Source organism: Convolutriloba macropyga, chromosome 5 (assembly GCF_964194025.1).
Source record: "Convolutriloba macropyga chromosome 5, txConMacr16.3, whole genome shotgun sequence".
Taxonomy (NCBI): domain Eukaryota; kingdom Metazoa; phylum Xenacoelomorpha; order Acoela; family Convolutidae; genus Convolutriloba; species Convolutriloba macropyga.
Window position 1 is genome coordinate 14517670 of NC_134472.1, and position 16039 is coordinate 14533708.

At 36.5% G+C, this 16039-nt stretch overlaps 1 protein-coding gene and 1 pseudogene across 1 annotated transcript in view; both read left to right on the forward strand.

Annotated features, from left to right (window-relative positions):
- The window catches only part of LOC142339162 (dynein light chain roadblock-type 1-like), a 237378-nt gene that overhangs the window by 111427 nt on the left and 109912 nt on the right, over positions 1–16039 (forward strand). The gene's annotated exons all lie outside the window — the stretch shown is intronic.
- On the forward strand, positions 1966–5381 carry LOC142339155 (dual serine/threonine and tyrosine protein kinase pseudogene; annotated as a pseudogene).

The following is a 16039-nucleotide window of genomic DNA, read 5'->3' on the forward strand; positions in this document are numbered from 1 at the left end:
GTTATTTTGAACGCGAAAAATGTGATATGTGAACTGACAGTAACGTGATAATTTGACAAAACCAGAAAACACGAAAAATGGGCAAATATCTAAAAATTAAAAAAATATATAAAATCTAGTAGTATCAAAGCCAGAACACCATAACTTAAGGCGTAAAACCGCAATCGAGACTAAATTTGAATTCATTAGAAAGAAGGAGCACTCTTTGATTGCTGACACTAAGCTACAAGTTGACCAAATTCAGAGAAAAATGGAGGCAAAGTTCAATAAGCCATTTTTTATTTAAAAATCAATTATTTTAAAAGTCAAAACGACCATAAGCTTTCAAGCAATCAACTAGATAAACTAATTTTGAGCTAATTAGGAAGCCAATAAGACCTATCACTAGTGAGCTTTGATTTGAAATGTTCTGTTATTTAATTAATATAAAAAAGATCGATTTTTTTTTATAAAAAACCGACTGACGACAATCCGAATTATTTTTGGATTGTAATGGACCAAGATTGGTACGCAACTAGTCCTGATGATGCTGATTGTCTATTAGGAAAATTTAATTTATAGAATGTCATTGATATAGATATTTTGTCAGTTAAAAAATCAAAAATAAATGCTGCGTTTTTGATAATCAACGAATAAAGTTAGCAAAAAACGGCAAAGTTTTATTTACAGAGCACTCTCAACGGAAGTTGAAGTGGAAATAGCCCCCTTTTCAGTCTACAAAGATTTTGTTAGTGGTGTTTGGGTGTGCACTTCCTGCAAATTTAATCAGAGTGGACTAAAGAATCTTATTTCGTGCTGATTTTGATGAAAAAGTCTGAATTTTGTGAAATATTTAGCCGGAATTTGTGACAAAAAAAAACTCAATGAAAAGAGCCGACAATATATTTTGTCCTTAAACGTAAAATCAACAACTTTTTCTTGAAAAGTTTCATTAAATTTTATCAAAATTGGCGAAATTTTAATCAAAAATTCCGAAAAAATGTGAATTAAATCAACGGAATTCACTCTATTTTCTCGAAAGTTTAAACCTCGATATCTCCCTGTTAAAATCGAAAATCAAAAAAATCTTTTTAATTCCATTTTCTACGCTGGACAAGCTTTCTAATGATACCAGTCTCAATTCTCTACGATGAATATATCGATCGGCCAAAATTGACTGAACAAAAAAAACCCATTTGAGTATATAGTTCCTCCCCCCCCCCCCTCAAGAGGGGTCGGAACAACAAAAATTAGATATCTTTTAATGCAAAATCTACTGACTCATTAATAAAAGCAGACCAAAATTCATCTTTTATCAAAAAAGTCATCACAGATCGTTTCAACAAAAAGTCGATTTTATTTGACTTTTGCAAGAAAAAGTCAATTTTATTTATTTGTAAAATTGGCTCGCGACTGAATTATTTTAAAAAATCAAAAGTAACCTGTTGTATAATTTTTTCGTTCAAGAAGTCAAAAATGGCATATAATGACCTCCAGCATATAAATGTCAAGTTTCTGTTAATAATACGTAACGGAAATAGAGTACAAAAGGTCTGTTTCAAAATAGTAACAACAAATTTAGAGGTTAGCTCGACAGGTTTTGAGCAGTCAATCAATCTATTAGTGATACTTCAACCTCTGTATCCTTTATAAAAATGGCCATGTCCTGTTGTTGTCTCACCTCTGATATACTCCATCTGATTTGTCCACTTAGGCCCAATAATCTCCAAATCTTATACCGGGGCGTTGATATTTTCCACAGTTTGTTCAAAACAAAACAACGCAACCAATTTGTTTGGCCAGATTAACCAATTCGCGCATCAAAACAACACAAACAAACCCAATTTCCATATAAAGCTCTTTAGTTAATTTGCTTTATTTACGAAAAGGTTAGCTTTAAATTTAATGTTTAGATGGTAAATAAGTCAAAGGTAACGACTGCAGTTGATTGCAAAGACGGGTAGAACTTGATCAACGTTTGAAATTTGCCCAAGAAATGTCAAAACTTTTCCACTGTTAGTTTGTTAATAACAAATACGATCATAACTAAGTTTTAGCGACACGATGGCAAGTTCAGGAAAGTTATCGTCGAATACTTCTAGGAAGGAGTTAATGAATAGATATAGTAGGGAAATAGGTCGGGAGTATTACAACAAAATATGCTCCCAAAAAGACCGACAGCCTCACACTCTTCCTAGACGAGGCTCAAAAACGGACAGGGAAAAGTTTTACAGCAGACCCACGACACCTGAAGTCCAGAGAAGTAATAGCAATGGAAATAGCGACACTTCTTTCCTCTGCCGAGAAATTCCGAGAGAACTTGAAAAGTATTACCAGCAAATCAAGTTTCTCAAATCGCTCCTCGCTGAAACGCGAGCATCTTTCGATCAGATTCACCAGTTCGGATTTTACGAGTTTGAAAGGCAAACATCGCCTTTGAATGTCATCGAGAACGAAGATTTCGGAATCGCAGAAACGCTTACAAAACCAGCAAGTATTGTTATTTTAGGACAGGATAACGTTGCGAAAGCAACTTTAGTTCGAACACTTTTCGGGGAAGAATTGATTCCGCCAGACAAAGTCGATGAAGATTTGGAGCTACAAAGGGTTGTTCGATTCTCGTTCGGTCGAAAGCAAGACTTCACAGTAACAAATTTACCAAGACAAAATGTATCCACAGATGATTACGTAATCATTGATCCCGACAGCGAAGTTGACGGCGAGGATGCCGAGTTCACGACGGGTTCCGAAAGTGATGATTCGAGCGACCTCAGCACGAGTTCCAAATCTGATACGAAACACGATGACTCACTGTCGTTTCACTCGGCCATTCACAAAAACATTCGGCTCAAATCGGACGAAAGACTGGTCGTAAGTTTGGGTTCCGCGACTTTGGAAGTTCAGCTTCCTCATACAATTTTGAAAACCGGCGGGGAGGTTCTGGTCGGGCCGTGTAACAACCCATTTATGACAACTGCCGATTTGATCAAGCGTCACATTTCGGGTGTTTTCCCGATTATATTATACGGACTTACTTATCACAAGTTGAGTCGGGAAAACATTCGAGAACTGCAGGTTATCCGAGAATTGAGAAGAGACATTCCGATTTTCTTTATCAAAGCTTACGATGACAGAGGTAGATCTTACTTTGAACTAACAGAGTCGGCACAGTATGATAATGAACAGATGTTAAGAATGCAACTTATTGAACTTGGATTCCTGCAGCTTAACGAAGATGATAAAGGTCACGTGATTATAAATGATGATAGTGATGAAAATGAGTGTTTCAGTAATAAGCAACGGAACTTAACTGATTCCAGCTTTCCCATGCACGCGTTAGCTAGAGGACGCTTTGACTCCAAAAAAGTTGAAGTCGGAAGCGTTTTGTACCATTCTATTACAGAAATTGGACAGTTTGTTGGTTTTCTGGTCAAAAATTTGAGATCACATTTGGCTAACTTATCAACTCTGTTGCATAACACTCATACATATGTATTGAAAAACTTTGTATCCACGGCTTATGAGCTGTCACGCGATTGTCAAATTACCCCAAGAAAGATAGAGTACACAAAAGAAAAAGAAAAGGAATTATATCAAGCTTTAATGCAAATTGCAAATAGGCAACAAAATGACTTGAAACAAATAATCCACGAAACAATTCATGGTACACGCGAAGAGATCTTGAAAGAAGCTGCCGATTTCACCCTGAGCCGAAGTCAAGCAATGTCAAGCTATGCCGAAGTTAAAAGCTACGAAACACATATTCAGAACTTAGTTTTGACTAAAATTAACCAACGCGTTATTGAAAGAATGACATACTCAACCGCGCAACTAAATGAGAACTTAACTGGAGTTCTACAGAGATGTTTGAGAGCTCTGGAAGAGAATTTAAGCGACAGGAGAGACCCCGAAACTGAATTTGATATTGACAGACCTGCCCAAACGGCTCTCAAATCCATACTGGATGCTGCTTATAACATTGAACTACCAGTTCCCTCTGAAAATGGCGACGACCACAACTCAGCAAACTTCATGTCCAAAATGAAAGATCTTTTCACCTCAATGACCTTCAAAAACCCCCCACCTTCAGTTTTTACAGCCGACTGGAAAATGTCAATCGCGCACAAACTAATGTCCGGATTAAATGAAACTAAGCTAGCCAAAATAGTCTGCCATCAATTTAAGAATAAAGTCCAAAATGCCCACAGTCAATTTGTAAACGCAATGAGCACTTTAGAGCTCAGACAAGCAAGGAAACTTGAGAAAAACGAAGAGCGCCGAATGCAAGTTAGGAAAAATTTGGCGCCTAAAATTTCCCGACTGGCGATGGAGTCGCTCTCATTGCGAGATTGCGCACTTTTTGGGATGCCAAAGCTTGAGAGCGAAATTGGTCGAGGCCAATACGGTGTTGTTTACAGTTCCAACTCAGAATGGGGCAACCACAAAAATATTGCAATAAAAAGTCTGCTGCCCCCCGATGAGAAACACTGGAACGACCTTTCGATGGAGTATTACTACACTAGAAGTTTGCCTCCCCACGATAGGATTGTACAAATTAGGGGATCGGTTATAGACCACAACTATGGGGGTGGATCTGGACAAGTGGCTGCTCTGTTGATTATGGACAGGTACCCTCGAGATCTCTACAGTGCTATAAAATCACGTCTATCGTACCCCGACAGGTTGCAAGTTGCTTTGGATGTTGTTGACGGGCTTCGATTCTTGCACAGTCAAGGGTTGGTACACAGAGACATAAAATTGAAGAACATTTTGTTGGATGAGAAAAATAGAGGAAAGATAACCGATTTGGGATTTTGTAAACCAGAAGCAATGATGAGTGGTAGCATCGTCGGAACCCCAATTCACATGGCACCCGAGCTTCTAAGAGCCGACTATGATCACTCAGTTGATACGTACGCTTTCGGTATCCTATTTTGGTACGTATGCGCTGGAACTGTCAAACTACCCCACAACTTCGAGCAATGTACATCCAAGGAACATTTATGGAGCGTCGTCCAGCGCGGAATCAGACCCGAAAGGTTGAGTTTCTTCGAGGACGACTGCTGGAGAATAATGTCCGAGTGCTGGGCAACTTCTGCTACAAATCGTCCACATTTGGGTTATATCAGACCCCGACTTGAGACATTAGTGACGTCAGCTTTTGCACGTACAAACGCAGCGCGCAGTCACAATAATAATGACGGATCTCGCGGGACTAGATCGGCGGCCACCATTGTAGGTCCGCCAGTGTTCTAAGAAAAATCAACTACAGAGAAAAATTCAATAAAATTTTAAAACTGAATGATTTTGTGCTTCAACTATGTTTATATTCCTCATTCCTACATTGTATTTGGGATTTATTGCATCGATATATTTACATTTTTGTGAACTTTTATACAAAACCAATTCCAATTTTTGATTTAAGATAAGCTTAGCAAATTTTTTCGCAAAACGCAGTAGTCGAGATCGAATTTCGTCCTGCAAGAATCTTGCGAGATGACTACTTTTCTTGCTAGAATCTTGCAGGATTCCTCTAAAGTAATCATCCGTCGTGCTCGAGCTATGAATGATACGTATTCGCCCTGCCAAAATTATGCATAATAACTATTCGTCGTACAATAATGATGCAAATTTACAACTCTTTTAGCAAGAATCTGACAAGATAAACAACCAACTTACAAGAGTCATGCATTAAAAATCATTCAGCGAAATAAAATATTGCAAGATAATAAACATTGAAGGTACCCCATTCGCACTGTGAGAAACTTACAAGAGAAATATTAGCCAGGCGATAAATTTGCAAGATAATTATTTTTCTTGCACAAAGCTTACAAGATATCTATTACTCTTGTAGTAAATTTGCAAGATGGCTACTAGTCTCCCAGGATTCTTTTAAGATAAATGTTTGCCTTCCAACAATTATTCAAGATAAATGTTTGCCTTGTAAGATAACTTTTAGTCTTTTATTATATTTGCACGAAAACAATAAGCCTTGCATTTAACTTGCAAGATAACTATTAATCTCACAAAAATCATGCAAGATAACCATTAGCAATAAACTTGAAAGATAAGTTTTACTATTTTAAATAACTTGCAAGGTAACTATTAGTCTCGCAAGAATCTTGAAAGATAAATGTTTGTTCTGCAATAAACTTGCAAGATAGTTATTCGTTTTGTGAGAATCATGCAATAAAAACATGCGGCCACTTATATCTCACCGTATAATTAGTTGATTACTAGAACCAAAAAAAGACCAATTTGGATTGTAAGAATCTTACAGGAAAAATATTGGCTTTAAAGGACCTTACAAGAAAACTATCAGTCTTTCAAAAAACTTACAAGATACCTATTAGCCTTACAAATAAACTACAAAATAGATATGAGTCTCCTAAGAATCTTGCAAGATAACTAATAGCTTTGCAAGATTTTGGTAAGATAATTATTATCCTCGGAAAAATTTTGTCAGAAAAACATCTGTCCTGTAATAAACTTGCCAGATAACTGTTAGTCGGTCATTAAACTTGCAATGCAACTACTATTCTCTGAGGACTCTTTCAACATAACTATTAGTCCTGCAATAGTTTTGCAGCACACCTATTAGTCTTGCAATCAAATATCAAGATCACTAATAGTGTCCCAATAAAAATGCCAGACATATATTTTTTTGCAGTAGCCTCCTAGATAACTATTAGCTTTGCAAAAAACGTGAAAATTTACAAGTTAACTTCTTGAAGGATATTTATTGGACTTGCCAAAGACCTGCAATTTTCTTGCACGCTAAATTTTGGCCTATTTAAAATTTTGTACGGCGATCATTCAGTTGGGAAAGTTGTGATATAGTGATTTCTAGGATCTGAAATTGTACTAAACAAATATTGCCTTAATATCATTGAACCCGATCGTTAACTTCTAAGTTAATCACTGAGGTAAGTTTTGCCTCCAACTATAAAGTCAAGTTTTAAGTTATGTTCACACTTCCCACTTTTGTTGCTAATACCAATCTCATTCTTATGTCATTTAATCTGCAATTCAGTTGTTGTCAATCTCTCTTGTTTTGGACTGATAATAGTTTGTGGTGGAATTGCGACAATATTCCACATTGCTGGAATAAAGTTACGCTTGCAACACAATTGCTGAGTAATATCAATAACAAAAAAACCAAGCTACGTAAATTACAGTGGATTTGCACCTCGAATCCAATATTACAAAGTAGACAAGCATTTGCCACTCAACTGCATATCTTTATAGTAAGAGGGGTCACATGGCGCACTCAGCACCAAAAGAACGAGCCCTTCTGCGAATAGAACCATTCTGGGAACGACCAACACTAGAACCCCCATTGAGATGGAAACGATGGAAAATAATCCTGAAGTTGATGATACTCGCAAAAAAAGACATTTTGATTGGTATTCTGCGAGAAGCACAACCGGACAAAGTTGCTTTCCCCCTTAAAACCAGTTTATGAAGAAGATGTAAACAACAGCACGACCAAAAATGAGAGAGATAGCAGAATTCGTAATGAACAACTCAAAAATGCATGACTGAACAAATGCCGGAAGATCGAAGCAGCGGGAATATTGTGTGGCAATAGACCGTGGAAATTTTGTGATAAGAAAGCTGTCTCACTTGCATACATCAGTCTTGGAACGGATCGCTTACCGCTATTTGACCGCTATAAATTCCTAACACGAAAACAACTCGAAAGGGGGCCAGTAGATAAGTTTTAAGGATGCCTTCGAGAACTTTCCCTGAACTGTGACCTTGGCAGTCATGAGGAATCCATTGTTCGAAACGTATTTATTTCCAATATGCAAGACGGAGAAGTACAAAGAGAATTGCTGAAAGAAACGAGGACGACCAATAAAGCGTTGAAACTAGCAATAAACATTTAGATGGGTATTCAAAACCCGTTGAAAACATAGGGGACAGCAACATATACTGTTTCCAATCAAATCGCAAATACTTCTATCAACAGCTTTCAAAACTCCTGGAATTGACCTAAATCAACAACAATTAATTTCAGCCTCCCAATATGCTCTAATTGTGGATACGCTTAGTCGGCTAGTCATCGACAGAACTGTCCAGCACGGGGAAAGAATTGCAAAAACTGTTGAATTACAAATCACTTTACAAAAGTCTGTTGAAAATCGAAGATTCAAATGAAGCCGAAATCACGTGTCAACAATGTTGATGACACCTCTTCAGAAGCTGCAACCATCGGCACATCTGCAACGGTGGGGGAACAAGTGAATTAAATTGAATTACGACGATACAATGATGCAGAAAAATACTAAATATGATGCCAATTATGATTCTGACTAAGTCGATTTCGACAATAACTGCGTAGCTGCTATCTGTGATAGTGACAGTACCAGAGTACTGGAGCCGGTAAACATGCATATTCAATACGAAAACACTTAAACAAAAGCATTGGTGGATTCGGGGAGCGTTTGCACGATTATGAAGAAAAGCCTAGCAAAAGCGGTAGTATTGAACAGTAAAGAAAGCTACTGGGTACAGTCACCGGAATTCCACGATCTCAAATCATTTCGCAATGAATTAATCAAGCATATTGGTGTAATCAAGACTACTGGGAAATGTAAGTATTGGCAGCTACAAATGTCAACGTCACAGTTGTCGAAGACGGTCACAGACCTATAGCTAGCCAAGATTTGTTCCCACAACTTGGATTATCAACAACGCACTTGAAAAAAGTATTAAATATCAATCAAAATCAATGCATAATCAAGAAACAAATAGCCTTTGACTTTCCAGGCCTCTTCTCTAGAATAGGTAAATCAATAAAACACACAGTTGAGTCTACATTTCACAAATAATTGGCACCGACACATCAAAAAGGACGGCTAGTTCCAATAAACCTCCCACCCTTAGTAAATGCTGAAATAAAAAAATTGCTAGATGAAAAACACATAAGAAAATTAAAATGTTGTTCGACATCTCCATGTTGTTCGAAAAAATTCCACGTCTCCAATTGCTATAACCGTTAAGAATAAAAAAATTGTTAAATTAGCACTAGATTTTAAAATACTGAATAAATACATTCATAAAAATAAATATCAAATACCTAATATTGATAACTTAATTGACACGATACAACAAAATTTTGACAAAAATGCATCACACGAAACAGCATACCTCTCAACACTGGATTTGAAGTACGCATTCAGTCAATTAAAATTAGACCCGGAAACCTCCCGCCATTGAAACTTTAATATAGTTAGTGTTGAGGGTACAGGCACATATCGTTTCCTTACTGGACTTTACGGGTTAACTGACATGCAGGCAGCATTCAAAAAGTAATGGACTACACTCTATTGGGCTAGATAAAACACGATGCTTTTTAGAAGATATTATCGTTGTTAGTTGTGGATCAAAAGAAGATCACTTAAAGTTAGTTTTCAAATGTCTTAAAAAATAGATGAAGATAAAATCAGAATAAATCCACCCAAGTGTAAAAATACACACATTATAATCCCCACTTGGAAACCCGAATCAAATGCGATGCTTCTATAACTATATTAGGGACAGCATTAGAACAGCGTTTACCAACATGTTTGCATACAGTTGCATTTGCGTCTCGATTCCTTAATTCAAATGAAGAACGCTATAGTGTTAACAAACTAGAAATATTAGGAGTGGTGTGGCCTATTGAGTAATTTAAATATTATCTATTTGGGAAACCGTTCACTTTCATTACTGATCATAGAGCGTTATTATCAATAATGAAAGAACGTAGATCCTAAAAAATCTTACAAACATCGTCTAACCCGTTGGGTAAATCGCTTATTACCCCTCGATTTTAATATTGAACATAAACCAGGCGCGAAAATGGGACTGGTAGATTATATTTCTCGTCAACTAAATCAAAAAGCAAAAGTTATCGCAGCAATTTATATAAATACCACACCACTAAACTGCCAATCACAGCACTTTAACAGTAAATTACACACATTCCACACGTGCCTCAAATGCTCAACAAACAAACAATTCCAAATTGCTTTCTGCCTTAAAATCTCGGAAAAATCAGTTGCTTCTCAACACTACTGTAAAAGATCCACATTTCCAACCTGAACATAATTTCAAAATGAGTATATCAAAAACGAGCCCACAAAATCCGTCTGCATCTACCAGTGGACGGGTAACATTCCTATCTAGACCTAACTCTGGGACGAACTCTACTCGCTCATCAAACGAAGGTCATGTGTCCCCAAACCTTGAATTGTCAAAAAAGGAGGTTTTCGAAAATAACTTAACACAGTTATTTACAAAGGCTTTTCCAGCCGCCTTAACGAGCAAAGATGCGGTGTCAGGGATTAAATCTTTCAAGGAGAAGAGCAAAGGTACACGGAGTTGAACCCCAACCTCCATTCGTCCTGGCGCGACCTCCACGTCCGATCGGGTTGTGTGTGTGATAACAAACCGATAGCGATTACCAAATCAATTCAAGACGCGGTACTCGAGTCCCTATATCTAACTCATCCCGGAATTTGGGGCATAACAACGCACGCACAATATGCATTCTGGCCTTATATGCATTGGGAAATCCTTAAAAAAATGCTGCAAAGTGCAAACCGTGTACAGAGATTGGTAAGAATCTTAAACCAGTAATACCCGCGTCGAAATGGCACCCTCTAGTAAGCTGTTCCGAACCTAATGAAGAATTACAAATAGACTTTGGTAGACCAATCACGAGTGAAAATGTGCAAGCTTTACATTTTTTGGCATGTTTAATCATTTTTCCAAGTACCCAAGCGCAGAAGTATTTGATAAAGCAAAAAGATCTAATGTAGTAAAGTTTTTAGTTGATTAATTTAAAATACACGCAGTTGCTAGAAAATTTAGATTAGACGCTGTCTTATAGGCAAAAAAATTCTGTCAACAAAAAAGTATTAACATTATTACAGCGCCTGCAAATGTGATTGTATTAGAGGAGCGTTTGATATAAACAATTAAAAGATGACTAAGCTGCATGAAATTAGCAAAAAGAACTAAAAAATTCTCATTTAAAGATGCAATAAAGTCAATCGTCTATCAATTGCATATATGCAAACAAAGGCAACAAACATAACACCTTTTCAAGCACACGTTGGAAGGAAACCAAGTCCACCACTCAGTAATATAACTACAATCCCGAAATCATCGAATCTTCCTTGTGAAAATATTCTTAATTAACCTTTAAACGCAGACACAGTACCGGTTGAAGACTATCTTGACGACAACGGGTGGGTGATGGGCGAACGCAGTGACATCCCTATTGAAAGAGCCATGATGAGAACCCAGATGCACGCCGGAGATACAACGGCGAGAAGAACAAATCAAATTCCCGATTCATTCTCCACCCGAAATTCACCAACCGGATATCACGAACTGAGACATCATTGGAATTGAAACTGACAAGAAGGTATACAAAAGATTGAAGCGTGATCTCCGAGGTCTTCGGGACACGTTGGCCCCTGGGAGTACGGTAGTACGTACTTCACACACGACTACTGTAAATAAAGAACCAGGTGTTCCCGAGCTAAAAGTGCGTAACAGTGACATAGCCAAATTCGGCACTAAGGTCGAACGCAATACAGATCTTTGACAATACGCACAAAGACGTCCGCTCCCATACGCAGAGGAGAAGATTGCTTTCCACTCAAAAGGAGAAGAGGAGAAGATTGCTTTCCACTCAAAAGAGTTGAAAAAGAAATACAGGGGCGACGTCAAGATCCGACATCAACAGGCGGACAATACTTCAAGAGTTTTATCAGCAGACAGTAACATTTCGAAAGCCATGTCCACGGGGAAGCTCTCTAAGCCCCAACCCTCCACAAGCGGTAGCCGCAAATTGTCTGCAACTCAAAACACATCAGCCGCATCTCCCACTTCCAAGCCACAATTTCAAAAGCCAAGAGACACCGTTGAGCTCCGGATTACCATGGATTTGAAAGCTCCATCTGTTCCGTGAGTGATCACGAGTCAATCTCTATGCCAAAACAAGCACCGACCACTAATCCTGTCATCGAGACAGTAATTAAAGAGGAAGCTTCGCAACCACCGTTGGAAGAAAATTCCTTCCAGCTCCCATTAGTTAGTCCACCGGATCCACGAATCCGGCCACTCACCAATGCGCCACCAGATCAGGAGTATGACTATACTAAACGAGAGGTCAGCATGATCGTATTTGACGCTGAAAAACAAATTTAAAAACATTTCCAAAACACCTCATTTAATTTGTTGATTTAATTTTAATTTCCTACAATTTTAACCTATTTGTCAATGTTTTAGTATTCTCATTCATTCGTAATACTTTTATGTTATGTTAGCTTAAATTAAAGTGAACCTTATGTTAAAGTTAGATAAATGATCATTTCTCAAAATAACTACATTTGTGTTAAATTTGCTAATTTAATTGCGCAGTTTCGTTAATTTCATTTGTTTATACTATTCGTTCACAGTTAGATTTGATAAGTTTGGAAATCAGTAGCGTTTCCACCCTTTCGTGTTGTTGTCTCAAATTTAAACTATTGTGAACAATCGTAACTTTAAATTTTTTTTATATTAACCAGTAAATATAATTTTTATATCTAAAATTTGATTACCTGCAGTATTCAAATTTTTTGTCCAAGTCACGGATATGTGATTTAGTTATATCTATGATCTGAAACTGTACTAAATTAATTGCTGCCTTAATATCATTCAACCCGATCGTTAACTTCAAAGTTATTCACTGAGGTAAGTTTTGCATCCGACTATAAAGTCAAGTTTTCAGTTATGTTCACACTTCCCACTTTTGTTGCTAATACAAATTTCATTCTTTTGTCAGCAGTTAATCTGTAATTCAGTTGTTGTCAATCTATCCTGTTTTGGACTAAGAATAGTTTTTGCTGGAAATGAAACAGTATTCCACATCGCTAGAATAAAATTACACTTGTAACACCATTGCTCAGTAAATTCAATAACTACAACTCCACGTAAATTACTGTTGATTCACACCTAGAATCCAATATTACAAAGTAGACAAGCATTTTCCACTCAACTGAATAACTTTATAGTAAGAGGTATCACGAAATTCATGCAAGCTAAATACTCCCTGTTGAAGACGCTCGCAAGAGAGACGATGAACTTTCTGCAAGCCTACACCTGAAAAATGGCGCTCTTGTAGTCTCAAACCCTTCTCAAATAGGATGGCTGTACTGTTTCAAACTGCCAAAATTGTCTATATATTAGAGGGACTAAGGTTTTGAATATTTTTAGCTGTTTTCAGAGAGATAAGTTTCATGTAATATTTTGCGAGGTGAACTTGGTTGTCATACAGACGTTATTTTAATCCGGCATAAACAAAGTCGATTTGAAAGCTCATTTCTAAATTCCAAATATAGCCAATTTTTGAATGGGTTAGTCTGGACTATATAACCAACATGAACATAGCATAAATTTTTTTTATATTAACCAGTAAATATAATTTTTATATCTAAAATTTGATTACCTGCAGTATTCAAATTTTTTGTCCAAGTCACGGATATGTGATATAGTTAAATCTATGATCTGAAACTGTACTAAATTAATTGCTGCCTTAATATCATTCAACCCGATTGTTAACTTCTAAGTTATTCACTGAGGTAAGTTTTGCATCCGACTATAAAGTCAAGTTTTCAGTTATGTTCACACTTCCCACTTTTGTTGCTAAAACAAATTTCATTCTTTTGTCAGCAGTTAATCTGTAATTCAGTTGTTGTCAATCTCTCCTGTTTTGGACTAAGAATAGTTTGTGCTGGAAATGAAACAGTATTCCACATCGCTAGAATAAAATTACACTTGTAACACTATTGCTCAGTAAATTCAATAACTACAACTCCACGTAAATTACTGTTGATTCACACCTAGAATCCAATATTACAAAGTAGACAAGCATTTTCCACTCAACTGAATATCTTTATAGTAAGAGGTATCACGAAATTCATGCAAGCTAAATACTCCTTGTTGAAGACGCTCGCAAGAGAGACGATGAACTTTCTGCAAGCCTACACCTGAAAAATGGCGTTCTTGTAGACTCAACCCTTTCTCAAATAGGATGGCTGTACTGTTTCAAACTGACAAAATTGTCTATATATTAGAGGGACTAAGGTTTTGAATATTTTTAGCTGTTTTCAGAGAGATAAGTTTCATGTAATATTTTGCGAGGTGAACTTGGTTGTCATACAGACGTTATTTTAATCCGGCATAAACAAAGTCGATTTGAAAGCTCATTTCTAAATTCCAAATATAGCCAATTTTCGAATGGGTTAGTCTGGATTACATAACCAACATGAACATAGCATAAATTTTTTTTATATTAACCAGTAAATATAATTTTTATATCTAAAATTTGATTACCTGCAGTATTCAAATTTTTTGTCCAATTCACGGATATGTGATATAGTTATATCTATGATCTGAAACTGTACTAAATTAATTGCTGCCTTAATATCATTCAACCCGATTGTTAACTTCTAAGTTATTCACTGAGGTAAGTTTTGCATCCGACTATAAAGTCAAGTTTTCAGTTATGTTCACACTTCCCACTTTTGTTGCTAATAGAAATTTCATTCTTTTGTCAGCAATTAATCTGTAATTCAGTTGTTGTCAATCTATCCTGTTTTGGACTAAGAATAGTTTGTGCTGGAAATGAAACAGTATTCCACATCGCTAGAATAAAATTACACTTGTAACACTATTGCTCAGTAAATTCAATAACTACAACTCCACGTAAATTACTGTTGATTCACACCTAGAATCCAATATTACAAAGTAGACAAGCATTTTCCACTCAACTGAATATCTTTATAGTAAGAGGTATCACGAAATTCATGCAAGCTAAATACTCCTTGTTGAAGACGCTCGCAAGAGAGACGATGAACTTTCTGCAAGCCTACACCTGAAAAATGGCGTTCTTGTAGTCTCAACCCCTTCTGACATAGGATGGCTGTACTGTTTCAAACTGCCAAATTTGTCTATATATTAGAGGGACTAAGGTTTTGAATATTTTTAGCTGTTTTCAGAGAGATAAGTTTCATGTAAAATTTTGCGAGGTGAACTTGGTTGTCATACAGACGTTATTTTAATCCGGCATAAACAAAGTCGATTTGAAAGCTCATTTCTAAATTCCAAATATAGCCAATTTTTGAATGGGTTAGTCTGGATTATATAACCAACATGAACATAGCATAAATTTTTTTTATATTAACCAGTAAATATAATTTTTATATCTAAAATTTGATTACCTGCAGTATTCGAATTTTTTGTCCAAGTCACGGATATGTGAAATAGTTATATCTATGATCTGAAACTGTACTAAATTAATTGCTGCCTTAATATCATTCAACCCGATTGTTAACTTCTAAGTTATTCACTGAGGTAAGTTTTGCATCCGACTATAAAGTCAAGTTTTCAGTTATGTTCACACTTCCCACTTTTGTTGCTAATACAAATTTCATTCTTTTGTCAGCAGTTAATCTGTAATTCAGTTGTTGTCAATCTCTCCTGTTTTGGACTAAGAATAGTTTGTGCTGGAAATGAAACAGTATTCCACATCGCTAGAATAAAATTACACTTGTAACACTATTGCTCAGTAAATTCAATAACTACAACTCCACGTAAATTACTGTTGATTCACACCTAGAATCCAATATTACAAAGTAGACAAGCATTTTCCACTCAACTGAATATCTTTATAGTAAGAGGTATCACGAAATTCATGCAAGCTAAATACTCCTTGTTGAAGACGCTCGCAAGAGAGACGATGAACTTTCTGCAAGCCTACACCTGAAAAATGGCGTTCTTGTAGACTCAACCCTTTCTCAAATAGGATGGCTGTACTGTTTCAAACTGCCAAAATTGTCTATATATTAGAGGGACTAAGGTTTTGAATATTTTTAGCTGTTTTCAGAGAGATAAGTTTCATGTAATATTTTGCGAGGTGAATTTGGTTGTCATACAGACGTTATTTTAATCCGGCATAAACAAAGTCGATTTGAAAGCTCATTTCTAAATTCCAAATACAGCCAATTTTTGAATG